The sequence below is a fragment of the Canis lupus genome, chromosome 5 (genome assembly GCF_003254725.2).
Source record: "Canis lupus dingo isolate Sandy chromosome 5, ASM325472v2, whole genome shotgun sequence".
Classification (NCBI taxonomy): domain Eukaryota; kingdom Metazoa; phylum Chordata; class Mammalia; order Carnivora; family Canidae; genus Canis; species Canis lupus.
The window spans coordinates 87,863,588-87,882,902 of NC_064247.1; the positions used below are offsets into that span (position 1 = coordinate 87,863,588).

Genomic DNA, 19,315 nt, shown 5'->3' on the forward strand with positions numbered 1-19,315 from the left:
TTGAGAGGTTGCTAGTAGTAGTATTTAATTTGTCATTTTCTTGGTTTCTTTCCTAAATAACGATTGCTTACTCGTGTTAGTGCATAAATAAATAGAATTATTAGAGGGTAAAATGACATCTCTTTCTGTTTCTTGCCTAAGCCCTAATAAATCCTGAACTACAGCTTTAAATTTCATCTATTGTTTTGATATTATTAGGAGACATCGACCGACTCACTGATAAGCTCACAATTGCTCTTTATTCAGTGTTGATATCTTGATAACTGCACATGGAGGTAAATCAGGCTACACCTGGCCAGGGTGCACGTAGGACCTAAGATGGGTCAGTAACTTGCTCCCGCGACAGAGATTGGTCAAACCGTCACTGTGAAACTGCAGTCAGAGGACCCTCGCTGCAGAGCCCTGGGTGGGAAGGCTCTCTGTAGTGGGGCAAATGCTCCCCTCTCTGTCTCTGCTAGGTGGAAGCTAAAACAGGGCAGGGGGGAGGAGGAAAGAGCAAGAGTAGGAGAAGGCGAGGCTGCAGCTGTGGCAGGCCCAACATCCCATCCCTGCCTTTTCTGGGTACTTCTAAAAGAACCCAATCCCCTGGTTGGTCCCGGGGGAAATCACTCTCCATCCAGCACTTGTTATGCAGAGGGTGGTCTTTGGACCAGGAACACCACCGGCTCGGAGGGCCCTCTGGAGGAGCTGCTGTTCTCAGGCTCCACCTCAAACCTGCCAAACCAGAACCTGCATTTAAAAGAAAATAAAAAAAATAAAATAAAAAATAAAAATTAAAAAATTAAAAAAATTAAAAAAAGAAAATCCAAAAAAACAAAAACAAAACAAAAAAACAAAACAAACAAAAAAAACAAAAAGCAAAAAAAGAAAAGAAACCCCCCAAAAAATAAATAAAAGAAAAAGAAAAGAAAAGAAAGAAAAAAGCAAAGAAAAGAAAAGAAAAGAAGAAAGAAAAGAAAAAGAAGAAAAGAAAAAAAAGAAAAAAGAAAAGAAAGAGAAGAAAAAAGAAAAAGAAAGAAAGGAAAAGAAAAGAAAAGAGAAAGAAAAGAAAAAAGAAGAAAAGAAAAAAGAAAAAAGAAAAGAAAGAAAAGAAAGAAAAAAAGAAAGGAAAAGAAGAAAGAAAAGAAAAGAAAGAAAGAAAAGAAAGAAAGAAAAGAAAAGAAAAGAAAAACAAAAGAACAAAGAAGAAAGAAAAGAAAAGAAAAGAAAAGAAAGAAAGAAAAAGAAAAGAAAAGAAAGAAAAGAAGAGGAAAAAAGAAAAGAAAAGAAAGAAAAGAAAAGAAAAGAAAAGAAAAGAAAAGAAAAGAAAAGAAAAGAAAAGAAAAGAAAAGAAAAGAAAACCCCCAGATGTATTTTATGTGCACAGGAAAGATGGAGGAGCCCTGATAAAGCCCCATCGTTTCTCTGCTCGGGTGTTAGATTCGCACTCGCCTTTCCTCAAACTTCCACAGCCAGTCCCAACCACAGGGCTTTTGCAAGTACTGTTTCCTCTGCCTTGAAAACTCTTTTCTGCTCCTTTTCTCCTGGTTAACGTATCCTCAGATTTTAGATCTCAATTCAAGTGTCGTTTTGCACGGGCATCTTTCTGAACAGATTAAAAAAGTCCCCGGTATATGTTATGGGAACCTTTCAAGTCAACATGATGCATATTAAGCTTCAGGATCCTGAGGGGGAGGATACGCCAGCCCCAAATAGGCCATTCGGGCATATTGATTATTTTGACTTAGGGTTACTTAAGAAACAGCCAATGCAAGAAACACACTCTGAGCCTCCTTTGAACCCTAGAAAGCAAAAATAAATCTCCCATGGGAAACGTACCCTCCCTGTCCCGGACTCCCTCATCTCCAAAGCAGGGAATTTAAGGAACAAGAAGGCCATATAAATAAACCTTGTTTCTGCTTCACTAATTGGCCACCCCCAGCCCAAACCTTTCCGTCTTCTCACTTCTTCACAAACATATCGTTTCTTTGTCTAAAGGTATTAAAGCTGCCTGCACTGGTCACTCTTCTTTGAGTTCCATATTTTTATGAGCTCCCATATATACAGAATTAAATTTGTTTCTCTCCTGTTAGTCTGTCTTAGGCCAATTTACTTATTAGAGCAGTCAAAAGACTTAGAAGGGAAGAAAGGGAGAGTTTTCATCCCTTACAATCCATTGAGAATTGTGGATTGTTTTCTCACCATTGTATTCTTAGCACCCAGATGGCTGCGTGCTAGGTTTTCGGTATATACCTGTTGAATGAATGAATGTATAGGTGAATGATGGATTTTACCGAAAGCTGAAGCCCAGAAGAGTTGGCTGATTAACCTCGTCATCTGAAAAGTGGTAGATCTGAGTTTGTAATCCCGGTTATTGCCCTTCTGCCTCAGAATGACATCTTTGCGTTCTCCTTATTTCCCCTACAGTTGGTTCACCTAAACCGGGAAAATTAGAAACAAACAGCTGCCAGATAGAAAACAAAAGTCCAAAAATAAATAAATAAATAAATAAATATAAATAAATAAATAAATAAATAAATAAATAAATAAATAAGAAAACAGAAGTCCAACCTTGAAAACTCATGAAAATGAGAGGAACTTTTTTTGTAAAGCACCTTCTTTTCTTTAATCAGGAAGACTGTCAAATATCCTGCTGCTGAATGGGTGGCTTGGCTGATTCAAGTATATCCATTACCAAGTGATGACACTTCTGTCTGGATGCCAAGTCCTGCGGCTGCAGAAAAAAATAAGATGCAATGGATCAAAATAAGACTGCAGTGGCTGATGAGCTTCTGACCAACTGGCAGGTAGGAAGTCCCCCGCAAGTGGGAACCCAGGTACTCATCTGATATATGCTCCATCCGTAGCAGACCTCTCAGATACGGGATGAGTACAATTTATCAAAATAAACTTTATGGCATTTCTATTTGGGTGCAGGGCAGTCCTTATGACTGGGAGGTTTTTATCAGCAGAGCAATGTTGGGAAGGGCTCAGAGAAATCTAAAGCAATCGTCATCTGGTGTGCCTTGGCATAAAGTGGATGCGAAGGGATGAAGGTCCTTTTTGTTAACTATTAAATTGTTTAGTTAGTTAGTTATTTCTGCAGCTCATCTGAACAACTTCCCTTCCGTACTGTGAAACCCACCAACTGCCCTGCACCCTCAAAACCCACCACCTCTTACGACTTATCCCTAAGCATCCCTTCACTTACCGTAGCCCATGTCCCAAGCAACTTCTCTTTCCCACCCTCGACCCCCAAGTCCTCAAGCGTCTGTTCTTGTCCTAGCTTCTGAACTTCTATTTCGTATCACGCTGATAGCCTTGTGCTTTTGTTTCTTTTGGATGTGCATGTTGGGCCGCTACGACTGTTCTCAAAAGCTTTTTTTGTTCAGGAATGACTGAATTGCTGTCATTCTTTGATTCATTTATTCAAGCCTTTACTTTGTGCACACAAGATACCAGACGCTGCTAGACGCTGGAGGATAAAACACGGCACTCTGGCCACGTGCATGTAATTGCAGTGTCTCTCACATGCATTATTATATAATCCTAAGGCAACGGGCTACTTCTGTGAGCACAGATTATCTCCGGATAGGTTAAAGACCTCAGAAGAGCCATGCCCCACCCAAGACCCTGCCTGGGCACCACTCTGCCTCCTCTGGGCTTGTCCTCACGCCACCGGCTGTAGACTTTCAGGCAACCCATGAGGTCCACCTATGCATCCCCTCCCACCCTTTGCTTACCTCTACTCATATACTTACAGATTCAGAAAACCACAAATTCTACTCTGTAACTCCCACCAGACATTAAATATCTTGACAGAAGTGACTGTTCTCCGCTCATCTTTATAACCCTGGTATCTAACACGGTGTCTTCCATTCGAAGGCATTCAGTAAACGTTGAACTCACTGGCTCATTTGATAAATGCAAAACAAGCTTTAAGTGTCATTTTCTTCAAATGGAACTCAAAATAGGATTAACTTTGTCATCCCTCTCAGAAATGAAGCCATTTCTAATATGCCTTCAGTGAAGGAGAAGAAGAAGAAGAAAAAAAAAATTGCAAATTACAATAACTTGACAGCTGCTTGCTAAACAATACCACATTAATTTTCAACACTCTACACATGGCTGAGTGGGAGATCCCTTAATCCCAGGTCCCATTTTATGTTCGCCTCATTGTCTCTGTCCCCTCATTGTATCACTTGCAAAAATCACCAGTGGCTGTGCACTCCCTTAAACCCTATTATTGCCAGAGAAGTCCTAGACTAGGTTAATGCAGATCTGCTTCCCAGAGGTATGCTAAAATGGATTTAAGTTCTTTATTTTGAGTGATTGACTTTGAGAAATCCCCGTCTTTATCAGTTACTACCAGATAAACAGAACTTTTCATGAGTGACAGTAAACTAACCACATGCTCTTGAGTGCTACAGGAATAATACCTTTTAAAGGGATTGAGATTAATTTGGCCATTTATGAGGAGGAATAATCAGATGGCCCTGTGTGTTAGGGCCAATGAGACACTGTATCAGGAGTTTAATTTACCGGCTCCTAAAGATCTTATTTGGGGAACGTTTCTGAGAATATTCTCCAAGCTTTCATCATGCCACTAGGATTCTTTTGTTCTTGGCTTACTGTTTCCAACAAATGATTGCCTTTCAGAAGAAAGGGAACGGAGAGTCTAGAGTCTTCGCTTTTCAAAAAAACCAAACTGCATTATCTTATTAAAAAAAAAAAAAACCAATAACTTGCTTAGGAAAACTAAAGATACCTTTCAAATACAAAATATGAGTGACACGAAATGCAGTCTCATAGAGAAGAGGAACGGTAATTGCGACGGAGCCAGCATTTTGGTGAATCAAGCGTTGCTTGATATACCCATTCTCATCCAATAATAAGTAAAGGGATTAGGACAATTCATATATTTTGCTATCCAATGCTATTTTTATTGATTTGTTTATTTTGGACCTTTCAAAAAAATTCAGATATCAATAGGCATTTCAGAAATCACTGACAGAGTCCCATGTCTAGGAATAGGACTCAGCAGTCCCATTTCTAGGAATAATGATGTAAGTTGGGAAATTATGGTCCAAAAAGTACATTCTCATGGCACACACCACACAAAAGCTAAATGGTACCATTAAAGTCCTTAGAAAAGACTCTTTTTGGGCACTAATTAGGCAGCAGAACACAACTGGTTTCAAGAAGCCTGGCATGACATGGAGGTGGCGAAAGTGGATACTGACCGCACTCCTTATCAGGCCATTCACTGAGATGTTGTGATTTTCCTAATCCGAGTAAGATCATGCCTCATCAGGACTCAAAATAATAAGGAAGGGCACAAGAAGATCTTTTCATCATTCATTCAAGTTTTGCATACTACACAAAATGAAACAAGAAGGAATATGATCACTCAAAATGTGACTATTCCTATAAGAGAAAAGAACAAAAATTGCAAAATGAAAGGAGGATCAAGATTCTTCTTATGCGGGGCAACCGGCTGGCTCAGTGCAACTCTTGATCCCAGGGTTGTGAGTTCGAATCCTACTTTGGATGCAAAGATCACTTAAGTAAATAAAAATGTCTTTAAAAAATGATCTATCCTTTGTACTAATTGATAAAACCGTAGCTCACAACTTATACTTTGAAAATATATAGAAAAAAAAGAAAATATATAAGGGCGCCTACATGGCTCAGTTGGTTGAGTGTCCGACTCTTGATTTCAGCTCAGGTCATGATCTCAGCCCCATGTTGGCCTGCACACTCAGCAGGGTGTCTGCTTGAGATTCTCTCTCTCTCCCTCTCCCTCCGCCCCTCCCCTGCTCACACATGCTCTTTGTCTTTAAAATAAATAAATCTCTTTGCTTCTCCCTCTGCCTATGTCTCTGCCTCTCTCTCTCTCTGTGTCTCTCATGAATAAATAAATAAAATATTTAAAAATAAATAAAAAATAAATACAATAAATAAATCTTTAAAAATACATATATACAAACATATGTATATATGCATTGAGTACATATGTGAATAGATGTGTATATATTTGGAAATTATATCTAAATATATAGTATATTTAATATATAATAAATTATATAATAAAAATAACTAACAGTTATACATTATATAATAATTAATTATATAATAAATTTTATAACTAACAATAATAAAGTGTATAATAAAATAACTAACAAACTAGAAAGCACAGACTTGAATGTCTCAAATGCTTATCATACCTGACAGCTACGCTCCTTAGTATATGAAAGCACTTTGTTAACTTTTCTCTCATAAAAGAAATTGTTTTCTTTTGTGTATAATTATATATATTATTATATATTTTATATATATACTATACTAACATATATAATTTTATATATGTAATTTGAAGGGGCCCCAAAATGACAGCAAATAAAGATAAACATGTGCTTCCATGCACTTTCCTCTTTGGTTCATGGCCTGGCCACAGGTTCTCAGCCTCAGCTGCCACACTCCACAACGAACCTTTCTATGTGGACATCAGAGCCATATGCAGCCTTTAAAGTCATAAGGGAAAAAAAAGGGGAAAAAATAAATAAAGTCATAAGGAGTCATTTCAAGTCCCAAGTGTGTATTTGTCCATCTTGATGTGGTTTCACCTTGTAGGCTGAGAAATTATGAGCCTCACCTTGTCGATTTGGCAGAGCTCTGCTCATGTTTCATGAACAAAAAAAAAAAAAAAAAAAAAAAAACCACCTATTTTAGAGAACATCACAAACTCCTTCAGCCCATATTCTCAGTGCTTCTTTCACTCTGCGACACAAACATTTATCAGATCTCTGAAACTATATATTCCCCCAATATCGTCACCCCTACAGACCAGGAGACACTGGAGGGCAGGCAACAGACCTCTTTGACTTTTCCTCCCAAGTACTTAGAGCTACATTCTAGATTCAGATTCAGATATAGATTCTAGGAAGTATTCTTATTCCACATTTACTCTATAAATGGCCACTAGACACGTGCTTCCCATTTCAGGATTCCTTTAACCACACTTCTATTGTAAGCTCCATTTCCTCACATTTTAGTTACCATCTTCCCATTCACAGACACGAGCTTTTACCAAGAAACTATAAATAATGTTGTAGTGGTGATCTGTACGAGCCTATAAATTCTTTGCCCACATAATCTCTCAGAGTTATCCTTCAAAGATATTGTATAGGTTTAATTCTTCATCTCTGACACTACTGGATCGAATCCAGAAATAGAAAATAAATAAAATTGTGTCTCCTGCAGAGAAAACCATAGGCTTGTTTATATTTAGAAATGCTCACCAAATCTTTTGTTTTATTTTTCTCTAATGGATTGTGCAGTTTATCTGCCTTAACAACTTAGACTATGCTCGGTTTTCTTAATAATTGTGCAATCCAATCTCCTGGATAAATAGCAAATATTTCTGTCATGTTAAATAGATAGAGTCTATTACATGTCGTATTGAAACAGAAATAACTATTTTCTTTTAGAGTTCTTTTGGTAAAGTCAAAAGCATGAACTATGCTTTTGGTGTTTTGTTTTTCATTTTCTTAAGTTTTGCTTTCCTCTTCTATGACACAATAACCTAATGAGGTATTGATGATATATAAGTAAAATAGCCACTTGGTTGTTCGGCACATAATGGATGTTTGATAAATACCAAATTTTTTATCCACACTTTGTTATAATTATTTATTCTCTTGTCCACTTATCTTTTCATGAATTTATTCTTTTATCCTTAAATCCATTCATCTAAAATTTCCACAATTCTACTACCCTCCATCTTTCAGTACTCATATACATCAAGCATCTTTTATGTTACAAGTAACTTTGCTAAGTGCTGAGGATATAGCAACAAAACCTGATTGCTGCCCTTAAGATTGCAGCCCAGTGGGCATGACATCCATGATTCATAAATAAAACACAAATTTTGTTATGAGAGAGAAATTAACGAATTGCAAAGGAGCGTAGCTGTCAGGTATGAAAAACCATCCGATACATTTAAGCCTATGTTTTCTAATCCATGAGCCAAATTGGTTTTGTTTTGTTTTATTTTGTTTCGTTTTGTTTCATTTTGGGGAGCAAACTTGGTATTTTTTTGTTAAGCGGTTTAAGAATTCATAATCTTGGTCCAGGGTTGATAATATTGCACCACTTTCTTCTCCCATACAAAAACATTTTTTTGTTTGTTTGTTTGTTTTACCTAAAATACTGCACCTGGTCCTTACAATATCACAAATAGTGCTTATTTTAGAGGTAAAGATTCTGAAGCTCATGTAAATAAGTCATGTGGTCAAAGTCAAGTTGCAAGTAGTAGATCTTGGACTTGACCCCAAAACGTGTTCTCAAAATTACTATGCTGTTGCCTTTATGGATAGGGAGCTTCGAGGCAGATGTGAAGAGTATCATGGCCTAAAAGTGAGGAAAAGCAGAATTGCATTCTCCAGTTTCACATTTATATTGTCCAGAATGGAGTTGAAAGAAGAACCTAGATACATAATGATTAATGACCCAGCTTCTTCCCACTAGAAAAACACCTAAGTTCCTGAGACCAGTGATTAAAAAGCTGAACAGCAGATAGAGCAAGGCGGACTAAGGGATCATAGCACCCTAAAATCCATGATATGTATAATACGTGTATATAATACATGTATCAGTGCATGTAGAATGTTGGACCTCTTGCAAATAATGGCTATTGGACTCTATGTGGAGTGTATCCTAATTGTGTTTTGTTGAAAGAAGTAAATTCAGATGAATAATACTTTTTTTGTTTGGTTGTTCTTTGGACATGGGCAATAATTTCTGTGACGTGTAATGAGAAAGAACAATGTGTTCAACGTTATTTCAGCTAGCGTCACTTTGAGCACTTTTATTAAATGAAAGGAGCTGGTTTCTCTGTCTTTTATTTTTAATTAGAAGTTATCATATAGCCTTCTTTCCTTCCTCCCTTCCTTTCTTCTTCCTTACTCTATAATTCTGTCCAACAGCCATTAAATGGGATTGTGTAAGTTTAGGAGGATCAGAAGCTGCACGGGTGCAAGTGATACCCATTTGGAGATGATTAGGACACAACCATGGGGGGAATGAGTGGCCAGGCACAGGAAGTCAAAGCTCAAATAGGTAAGGGAGGAGTTTGTGCCGGGGTCTTGTGAGTGGCAGCTGAAGCCCACCCAGGCTGTTGGAGCACAAACAGCATGAAGAGACTCAGAGACACCACTTTGATCAAGTGATCAACATTACTATCTTCAAAATTGGGACATAATGCATCTGTAGATCACCTGACAGGAGTCAATGACAAGAATACAACAATATTTCCATCACATTCCTGCCCAAAGCTTTGTATAATATGAATCTAATCATAAGGAAATATAGATAAGCCCAAGTTGAGAGAGATTATGTAAAACAATTGACCTATTATCTTCAAAAGTGACAAGGTCATGAAAGTCATGCCAAGAATGAGGAATTCTGGAGATGAAGGAGACAAAGCAAACATGACCTTGCGATACGACTAAACGCAACATATGATCCTGGACTGGATCCCTTTGCTAAAAAAAAAACATTATTGGAGCAATAAGTTAAACTTGAACAGTTCTGATGAAGTCTTGAATTAGAAAATCGGAATCAATTTTATTTTTCTGATATTGATGGCTCCATCGTGGTAAGGCAAGAGAGTGTCTAGGTTGTAGATATTTTTGCTAAGGTTTTCAGGGGTTGTGGCAACAACTTTCTCTCAAACAGTTCAAGTAAAAGAAACTGCTAGTCTCACAGGGCTTTGGTAAATAGAATAATAATAATAATAATAATAATAATAATAATGATAATAATAATATTGTAATCTGTTGTTAAGATGAGGACTGCAAGTCCAATCTCTAAAGTGTCATAGAACCCTTGATTCAAATTCAAGTCCCTCCTTTCCTAGCTGTGTGATACCGACGAGTTGTGTAACCTCTACACACACGCATCACGGGGAGTAGGTTAAGTTTCACACAAAGAATGAAATACCACATAGGTTTCACACGAGGATTAAGTTCTTTAGTGCATAAAAAGTGATTAGAAGAGTGCTTGCTCTCTCTGTGTGTCTCTCATGAATAAATAAATAAAATCCTAAAAAAAGAAGAAGAATGCTTGACATAGAAGCACCAAATCCAGTTAGCTACTGTGATTATGATTATTATTACTAATTGTCATCATTGTATTGAATGGTTCAACTCTAGGGACCCACAGAGCATAAGCTGGGATTTGAAGTCATAGAAACCTGGGTTCAAACGACCATTAATTAGCTTAGTAGCCCAGAGAACACTTCTTAACTTTGTGAAATGTCATTGTTTTCCATCAATTTCTGTGACCTCACCCTGAGCTACAGCTCATCTTTGCTCACTACGTCCAATCTATACAGGCCTTCCCTCAGTCCCTCGAAACATCCAGTTGTTTCCAGCTCTAGAGAATAACACGTTCTCTTCTCTCTTCCTGGAACACTCCCTTGCCCTCTCCTGGCCAAGATGGCTCTTAGTAGAAGTAGCAGAAGTAGTCTTCAGAGCCCTGATAAAAATTAAGTCCTCACAGTCCCTGTTCATTAAGCAATTCTCTTTCACAATCTCTACTTTTTAATGGAACTTATTGAAATCCATAGTTTTTCTCATTTTTGTTGTCTGCCTCTTACCCTGGACAAAAACATTCTTGAAATTGGTGTTTAGGTCTATGGGTTTCTGTTGTATTCACCATTGTGTACCCAGGATACAGTACCAGACCCAGCATATAGTAGTTTTTTTTCCAAATTATTTGACAACGAGTTAACACATGAGAGAGCAGAGCACAGCACCAGGCACTACAGATTCCTTACACCGGTTCTGCATCATCCCGCCAAGGCTGACAGCAAAACAGGCGCTGGTATCACCGTTACCATAAACACAGTCTTGTTCCTTACCCAGGCAAAAATAAAAAAAGTGTTAGTAGATCTTGACAATTCTCAAATAAAAACTAATTGTCAAGTATTAAACATCCAGACAATTGAGTAAAGGAGCCTCACCCAAATGATGTAGGGAGACAATGCTGCATGCAAATTTCCAGTTCCCACTAAAAAATGAATGATTACTTCAGAAGAAATTGCTTTGGCACTAAATGCAGCTGTTATTTATGTCACATGATTTATAAGACTGATGTGCATAATACTCTTCCCGCCCTGCTATAAATTAAAACAATCCAGGAACATATTATCTACAGATACTTATGAGCAGATATGTTGACACTTGCTACAATGCTGGTTCTAATAAGAATAGGATATTTTCTCAAAGATAAAGACATTTTATGTTAAAAAAAAAATGAACAAATAACCTCATCATTGTCACACTGAAGTGATGGCTGACCAATGACCAAGTTACGTGGTACGAAAATACCCTCGTGATTTTAAGTCACTTATTTTTAGTTGCTCAACCTTAGATGTAACATCTGAAGAGATGTAAATGGGCATCACAACCAGAAAACATGGCTCCGACTCCAGCCTCGACGAGCTCTCTAAAACTTGGGGCCTATTATTCATCAAAATCAGCCTTATCTTCCCCATCTATAAAATGGGAATAATAATAACCCTTACCTTGTAAAGTAGTTTTGGGGATCCAATGAGACAATGACCGTACCACAGCTCAATGAGGCTGTCTGATTCTGCTTGGGCTGCTGAAACAAAGCTCATAAACAGCAGAGATGTATTCCTCATAGTTTTGGAGGCTGAAGATTGAGATGGAGCCACCAGCATTATCAGGTTCTGATGAAGGCCCTCTCCTGGATGACGGATTGCCTACTTCTCATTGGGTCCTCACATGGTCGAAGTGGTAGGAATCTCTGTGGGATCTCCCTAATAAGAGCGCAAATCCCAGACAGGAGGGCTCCACCTTCATAACTTAATCACTGCCCAAAGGCCTCATCTCCAAATACCGTCACCTTGGGTGACGATGAAATTTTAATTGGATTAAAATTTCAACATATGAGACTTTGGGGGGAAACACAAACATTCAGAACTCAGCAACTGCCATATAGAGAATGTTCGACAAATGACGATGATGGTGATGGTGGTTTTGGATGGAACCATTTAACGTCTTCTTCGGGAGTTTGGAGGTGTGGTTATTAACAACACCTAATGTGACAGCAGTTTGAAGGCACTGGCCTATTAGGAGGAGGGGAGAGAGTTTGATTTTACTTGGGGACCATGATCCAGAACATAGTGAAAGTGGAAGCAAGATGAGAAAAACGGTCGTACCTTGGCTATCATTTCAGTTTTACCCTGTCACGGGTGAGATCCTGCTACCGGGGCTGGAGCAGCTGAGGCATCTTCCCTACAAACAAACACCCCCACCCGAGCGGGGATAGAACCAAATGGCACACAGCATCCCTGTGTATCAGGTTTCATTGTCAGCACCCTATTTATTACTAATGAGGGAACTGATACTTAGAGAGATTCCGCAACTTACCTATAAAAACCTCGAGTCCCTTCAAGGACAAATTTGGCCAGGGACTTAAGGAATTGTTCAATAGCTTCTTCTCTGATACAACCGATGGGGAAATTTGATTTCTAACCCTCTTCTGGCAGAAGCTAGTGATGCTGGCAGGGAGTATCAGCTTTTAAGGGAGTTTAATGGTGAGCTTGCGTGAAACAAGGTGCCTCCGAGTGGAAATGTCCTCCTGGGCTACCCTGTGAAACAGCGACTAAAACAGCCCTGAAGGCCAAGGTCTGTCTCGGGTCTCATCACAGCCCCTGCCAGACCTCACTTAACCAGCCAGGATGGAGACCCGGGTCCATCTATGTACTCTCTGGGCTTCACCGCCCCCTTGCCTCGAGCCCCTTTGGAGGGGTACCAACTCGGTTTTATTTCTAAAGAAACTCACTCTCTCTTTGTATGATGGAAATGTCTTAGGGTAAGGACTGGGATGCTGAGTATCTGTGTGCCAGGCACCATGCTACGTGCTTTAGATACATCATCTCTGACTCTTAAACCTGGAAATGAGATAAAGTACATTGACTGTCCAATGCCGTGCAGCTCTCAGAACGAGACCACGGGGTTAATTGGGTCTGGCCGATTCCAAACCCATCCCTATCCAACCGCAGCACAATACAGACAAATTTATAATTATCCTAGTACTTTCTACTATCATGATTATTAGGGCAATTAAAAGCTAATAAATACGTTGGTGATTCACAGTGAACCATTATTCTGTTAATCGAATGGCACCTTAGATCTATATTCACAATATAATTTACACGTGCATTTCATGTGACCTACGTCCTCGGTCCTCACACCCGTCTTGTGTCTCTCACATGCAGCTTCCTCTCTCCCGACGCTCAGAGGACCATCTAGATGCAGCCAGATACTGGGAACTGAAGCTGTTGGTGTTTAGGATTATCATTTTTCTCGTACCAGGGCGTTGGCTGATGGGACTAATACCAGATTCAAGCTAAGGAGGCCTGAAGTAAAGAAGTAGAAAAGCTTATACATCGTCTTCTTTCCTTTGTTAAGCTACTCTTTCCCACAGCTGAGCGTCAGTTCAGATCCCCTGTTGTAATCTAATTGAAATCTCTGAGCTAACACTTGGAAGTTTCCCTTCCTGGGGCGGAGCGGGGAGGTGTTATATGCTGATTTTCGGAGACTGGGTTTGCCCAGCTTCAAGTCACTGATGTTAAGTTGTAGCTCTCCATTAGCCTGTCCCAACTTCTCTGTTATCTCCCTAATGTTAAAAAAAAAAAAAAAAATATATATATATATATATATATATCTACCATTTCTTCTAAGCATATAATAGGCAAAAACATGTTTTAAAGATTTTATTCAGTTATTTGAGAGAGACAGCACACAAGCAGGGGGCGAGGGGCAAAGGGAGAGGAAGAAGCACACTCCCCCCTGAGCAAGGAGCCCCACATGGGGCTCGATCCCAGGACCCGGGGATCATGACCTGAACTGAAGGCAGATACCCACCTGTCGGAGCCACCCAGGCGGCCAGGCAAAACCTTTTGCGGTTCGTGAGATCAGAACGGAGCAACAGATTTCAGGTGCAGGCTCCACACAGGCCCATCATAGGAGAGAGATCAGCTGGCCTTGTGGGAGCAAAACGGAATGTGAAAGACGAAGAAATGAAGAGAGACCTGTGACCCCGGAGATCATGAGATGTGCACGTGAATTACTTAGAGACTTTCAAATTTAAAAATAAACCGCCATGGTCTGACATAGGATGCTCATGATTACGTGGTTCAAATGATCTGCCTTTACCCTGGGCTACTCGTAATTTTTTAAATGATGGCTTAATGAAAAAAATGCAAATATGGGAATTGCTTAATAATGAGAATAAAACTGGCACCCGTTATGTGGATTATTCTGTGGGATGGAGATGCTAATGAGCAGTAGTGTTCACAATAGCCTCACCTTAGTACAATGAGAGATTAGTAAACTAGATTGCATTGCCCCCTTGAAATTGTGCATTTGAATCATCTCTCCCTCAATGCAGCTCTTTCCAAGTGACACATTCTATAGCAGGCCAATAACTCATTTCTGCCTCCCAGAAGGTTTCTCTCCCTATCTCTGAACCCAAAATGCATTACTCATAAATATTAACATTTGGTTAGTGCGGGATCTTAGGCCAATTTGAATTGTCGAGATTGGGATGTGATTTGACTTGAAAAGAGTAATGAAGTTATTGTGAGTCCAAGGATAAAAATGAGTTTTGCAGAAGAAAATACCTGGAATCGTGCATAAAATAAGTGACAACCTTTGGTTTCTTTAATTAAATGCCAAATAAGGAAAACCACAATGAAGATATTAGGCCCTTTTTTACAGCCTTAAAGTTGGATACTGACCCTTCAAACTCATTTTTTTCTCTCTTCCATAAGCCATGAGAATAGTTCTTTCAAAATAAAAGGATGTTTAGCGCATATTAACGGTTACTATGATTAGCTCTACGTGCGTCGTCTCATGACAACCTCATAAAAATTTAGCTGAATACTTATTGTTATTATGCTCCCTGAGGCTTGTTGTCCTGTTACTTCCCTACAAGTTGCAGGCGTGAAATTTGAACCCAGAACTGGTGAAATCCAAAGCCTGGGATCATAGCCACTAAGTATACATACTGCTTAAAGTTAACAGGACCTGGGTAAGAACAGGGTGGGGAAGACCTGGCTCCGTCCCTTGCGATGTGAAGCTCTTCCTTGCTGTTTAGAGAATCACTTTGAATTCACATTTCTCCTAGCGTAATGACGGCACACATCATTAGGCTCAAATAGGTAAACTTAAACTATTTTTACATGCATTTTTGGGCAAAATAAGATTCTGTATTAGACACCTTCAAGGCGGTGTTTGTGAGCAGTGCACATTTGATATCTCTAAATGTCTCTATATTGATGGACTCTTTGACTACTTAATGTTTTAAGGTAATTAAACCACAAAAACTCATTGGAATAATGTTTAGGGCTGACTTAAACCCTTAAAAGCCATTAGCTGTTAACTGCCAAGTTGCTCTGAGTCTCTGTCTGCATGAAATTGAATCATATTTGAAAGGTTTTCTGGCTAGTGGCAAGATTCATAAAACCCCGACAGCTTTACATCCTTCATCACAAACCAGGAAATCAGAGGGAAGGGAAACAGCACTTGATTTCTCATCAAATCTTTCTCTAGAATCTTCAACTAATTAACCCCATTTTGTATTCACGTGGTAAAATTGCAAATATTCGTTTACCATTTGTTTAATTCAATTCAAATCAAAGAGTATTGGCTCTAGACCTACAGGGATTGATCCAGGGAACAGAGAGATTAATCAGGCGACGACCCTGCCCTCAAACAGCTTTAGAGTCCGGAGACACCAGCAGATGAATCCACCGAATAAAAACATTTAATGTGATGTGATAAACCCATCAACAGAGCAATGTACAAAACGAAAAAGGGAGGATTGTGAGGGGGGGTCAAGGAAGACTAAGAGGAGTTGCCAGGCAGAAAAAGTAGCAGTTTTTCAGAACGAAACAAACAACCAGAACAATCAAAAGCATACCGGAAAAAAGTAATGGTATTTTTCATTCAAATTAAGATGTCAGAGTACCTCATACAAAGGCATGCACAGCTACACAAGAGTCTGTTTCTAACTTCTGAACACCCCGCCTTCTAGGAGATTATGACATCACCTGCTGACCCTGCTCATCCATGACTCTGTTGGGTTGAGGATGCTCTGTCACAGAAGACCAGCACGCTCACAGCCCTAGTCCTCCTGGCCCTCCCGGGCCCACCCCAGGGCTGCTGGTGCAAGCCCTTCCACCTGTCTCTCCGGGAAGGCAGAGTGCTCTCCAGCATGGACACCTCTGCAGCCCCTCCTCTGGTCGCCCTGTCCTCACATGAGCCAGGAGAGCCTCAGAGTTTTGAGTTCCCTGATCAGATGGAGATGATGGAGCCCATGTAGATTTCAAACAGATTCCCCATGATTTCAGCTATAAAATAAGGTAATGTAGCCAAGAACATAACTACCATTCATGGTACCAGTTTCAATCAGTGTGATCTGAACTTGGCATGGGTAAGGAACTGACGGGTGGGGAAAAACATGTGCATCTGGACTGAAATACAATCCCCTTCTTGTTCCACACTTGTCTCAGAGTTGTGGTTGCTGTGTCTTCATCCTTACGGTAGGGATTTTCTTTTTTTTATTTTTTTTATTTTTTTATTTTTTTATTTATTTATGATAGTCACACAGAGAGAGAGAGAGGCATAGACACAGGCAGAGGGAGAAGCAGGCTCCATGCACCGGGAGCCCGACGTGGGATTCGATCCCGGGTCTCCAGGATCGCGCCCTGGGCCAAAGGCAGGCGCCAAACCGCTGCGCCACCCAGGGTTCCCATGGGATTTTCATGCTTACTTCCGGTGGCTGTTATGTGGATTAGTGAGATAATATATATATACAGTACCCCTGATACAGTCAAAGCTTATAACATAAGAGCTACACAGTAAGTACTGCTTTTAGTTAATGCTCTAGGTTATTAGAAGATGGGCCAAAAGAGGGGCGCCTGGGTTGGTGCAGTCGTTAAGCTTCTGACTCTTGGCTTGGGCTCAGGCGGTGATCTCAGGGTGGTGAGATGGAGCCCCATGACTAGACTCCTACTAAACGGGAGTCTGCTTGAGGATTCTCTCCTTCTGCCCCTCCCTCAAATAAATATATATATTTTTAAAAAGGTGGGGGATGGGGTAACTGGGCGATGGGCATTAAGGAAGGCATGTGATATGAGCGCTGGGTGTTGTATGCAACCGATGAATTACTGACTCTACATCTGAAACTAGTGATGTACTGTATGTTGGCTAACTGAACTTGAATTAAAAAGAAGAAGAGGAAGAAAGAAGAAGAAGAAGAAGAAGAAGAAGAAGAAGAAGAAGAAGAAGAAGAAGAAGAAGAAGAAGAAGAAAGAAGAAGAAGGAGGAGGAGGAGGAGGAGGAGGAGGAGGAGGAGATGGGCCAAATGATTTAATGGCTTCCCTTTGTTGACAGAAAAAAAGGTGACCAAATCTTGTAATGTAATCTTCTTCCTTCTTTTTTTTTTTTTTTTAAGATTTTATTTATTTATTCACAAGAGACACAGAGAGAGGCAGAGACACAGGCAGAGGGAGAAGCAGGCTCCCCGTGGGGAACCCGATGTGAGACTCGATCCCAGGCATCCAGGGTTATGAAGGCAGATGCTTAAGCACTGAGCCACCTGGGGGTCCCTAATTGTCTCTCTTCTGATGACGATTTGACTACACACTCCTTCCTCAAACATGTTGTAGCTCAGCAAAAGTGGACGAACTAACCTTTCCTGAACACATAATTGCACCTACTCTCATTCTGTCCCTCAAAATTCTGTTAAGAAAGATTGATGAAAGCATTGGACAAGGTTTTTATTTTTTTATTTTTTTATTTTTTATTTCTTTTTTTCCATTTGTGCTACTGTACTTAACCAAAACATCAGCCCAAGGCCTTTGGTTGTTGCTTTGCTCTTTGACTACTTTCATCCTTCTACCAACAGTCTATGATGGAAGTCTATCTTTTTGTTTCTCTTTTTTACTAAGGTCCTCAAGTCTAAGCTCCTCGGGGAAATAAATTCTATAAGAATTCTGATAACCTTTTCCCCAGGATTCAGGTTAAAGTGTGTTCCTGGAATATTCCTGGGGCCCTCAAGGTTAAACAGGGCCACCTTGGTTGCCCAATCCCAAAGCCCCTATTGGCATTTTAGATTTTAGGGTAGTGTTACCCATATAAGGCTACCCAGCTCTAGTAGCCTAGCCATCAAAATCCAGTAGAAATTACCTTTTAACCTATACTATGTGACCCTTTTTATTACCTGCAGAATCCTCACCATAATATACAGCCATCAACTTTATGTATTGATTTACCATCTGGTTCCCTTTCCAGAATATAAGTTGCTTGAAATTAGTGATCTTGTCAATATTGTCTAACATTTGAATTCTTACTACTATGTTCCAGCTATTGTGCTCAGAAGAGCAGCTAAATAAATAGTTGGTGAATGTATGACTGAGTATCAAATGTAATTATACATTTAAAATAATATTTAAACTCCAAAATGCCACGAAATATCACATCCTTTTTGTTAACACCTCAATTGTTCAATGGCTCTCCAACTTAAATATAGCTACTACACCCGCCACGCTGTAACCCAGCTGCCATTTATTGAATATTTATTTATGCTTACTATTTATAGACATTATTCCATTAATCTTCATGTAATATCTATGAGAAAGGGTTATTATTTCCTCCCTCCCTTCCATTTTACATGTAGAGAAACTAAGGTGCATAGAACCTAAGAGATTTTAAAGGGAGAAGTGGTAGGAAACAGCTCTGGAGAAAATTATTGACTTGTGATAATTTCTCTAATAAGATTTCTCATTCTGTCTTTATGTAACAGAATAACACTGAATGACACATCTTTTTTTAGAATTTTCAGACTGTGAAGAAAAAAATGAAAAGTGCACACACCTACATCCACGTGGTGTTTGTACATGTATAGAACACACAGAAAGATACACACAGAACTAACTTAGACTCTGAGATAGGAACTTAGGCTTTAAAGAGGAAAGGATCTATTTTTTATCTAATATCTTTTGTTTCTTTTCAATTTTTTCTCACATGCATACTTTAATTTTTTAAAGATAAAAATGGAAAAAATGGAATGGAATGAAGTGGAATTGAATAAAATAAAATAAAATAATGAAATTAAATAAAATAATAAAATAATAAAATAAAATAATAAAATAATAAAATAAACATAAAATAAAATAAAATAATAAAATAAAATAAAATAATAAAATAAAATAAAATAAAATAAAATAAAATAA

At 39.1% G+C, this 19,315-nt stretch overlaps 1 long non-coding RNA gene across 2 annotated transcripts; it reads right to left on the reverse strand.

Annotated features, from left to right (window-relative positions):
* Window positions 1-240: 240 nt before the first annotated feature.
* On the reverse strand, window positions 241-16,105 carry LOC112646430 (uncharacterized). 2 transcript variants are annotated; one of them, XR_004815987.2, is made up of 9 exons: window positions 16,048-16,105; window positions 13,941-14,059; window positions 13,251-13,432; window positions 12,230-12,305; window positions 11,570-12,136; window positions 3,741-4,000; window positions 2,551-2,713; window positions 2,274-2,415; window positions 241-729 (listed from the first exon to the last, which is right to left on the reverse strand). It is a non-coding gene; the product is annotated as an uncharacterized LOC112646430 (long non-coding RNA). The 2 variants fall into 2 exon arrangements; XR_003127641.3 differs by having other exon boundaries at window positions 16,000-16,085.
* Between the last annotated feature and the right edge of the window lie 3,210 nt (window positions 16,106-19,315).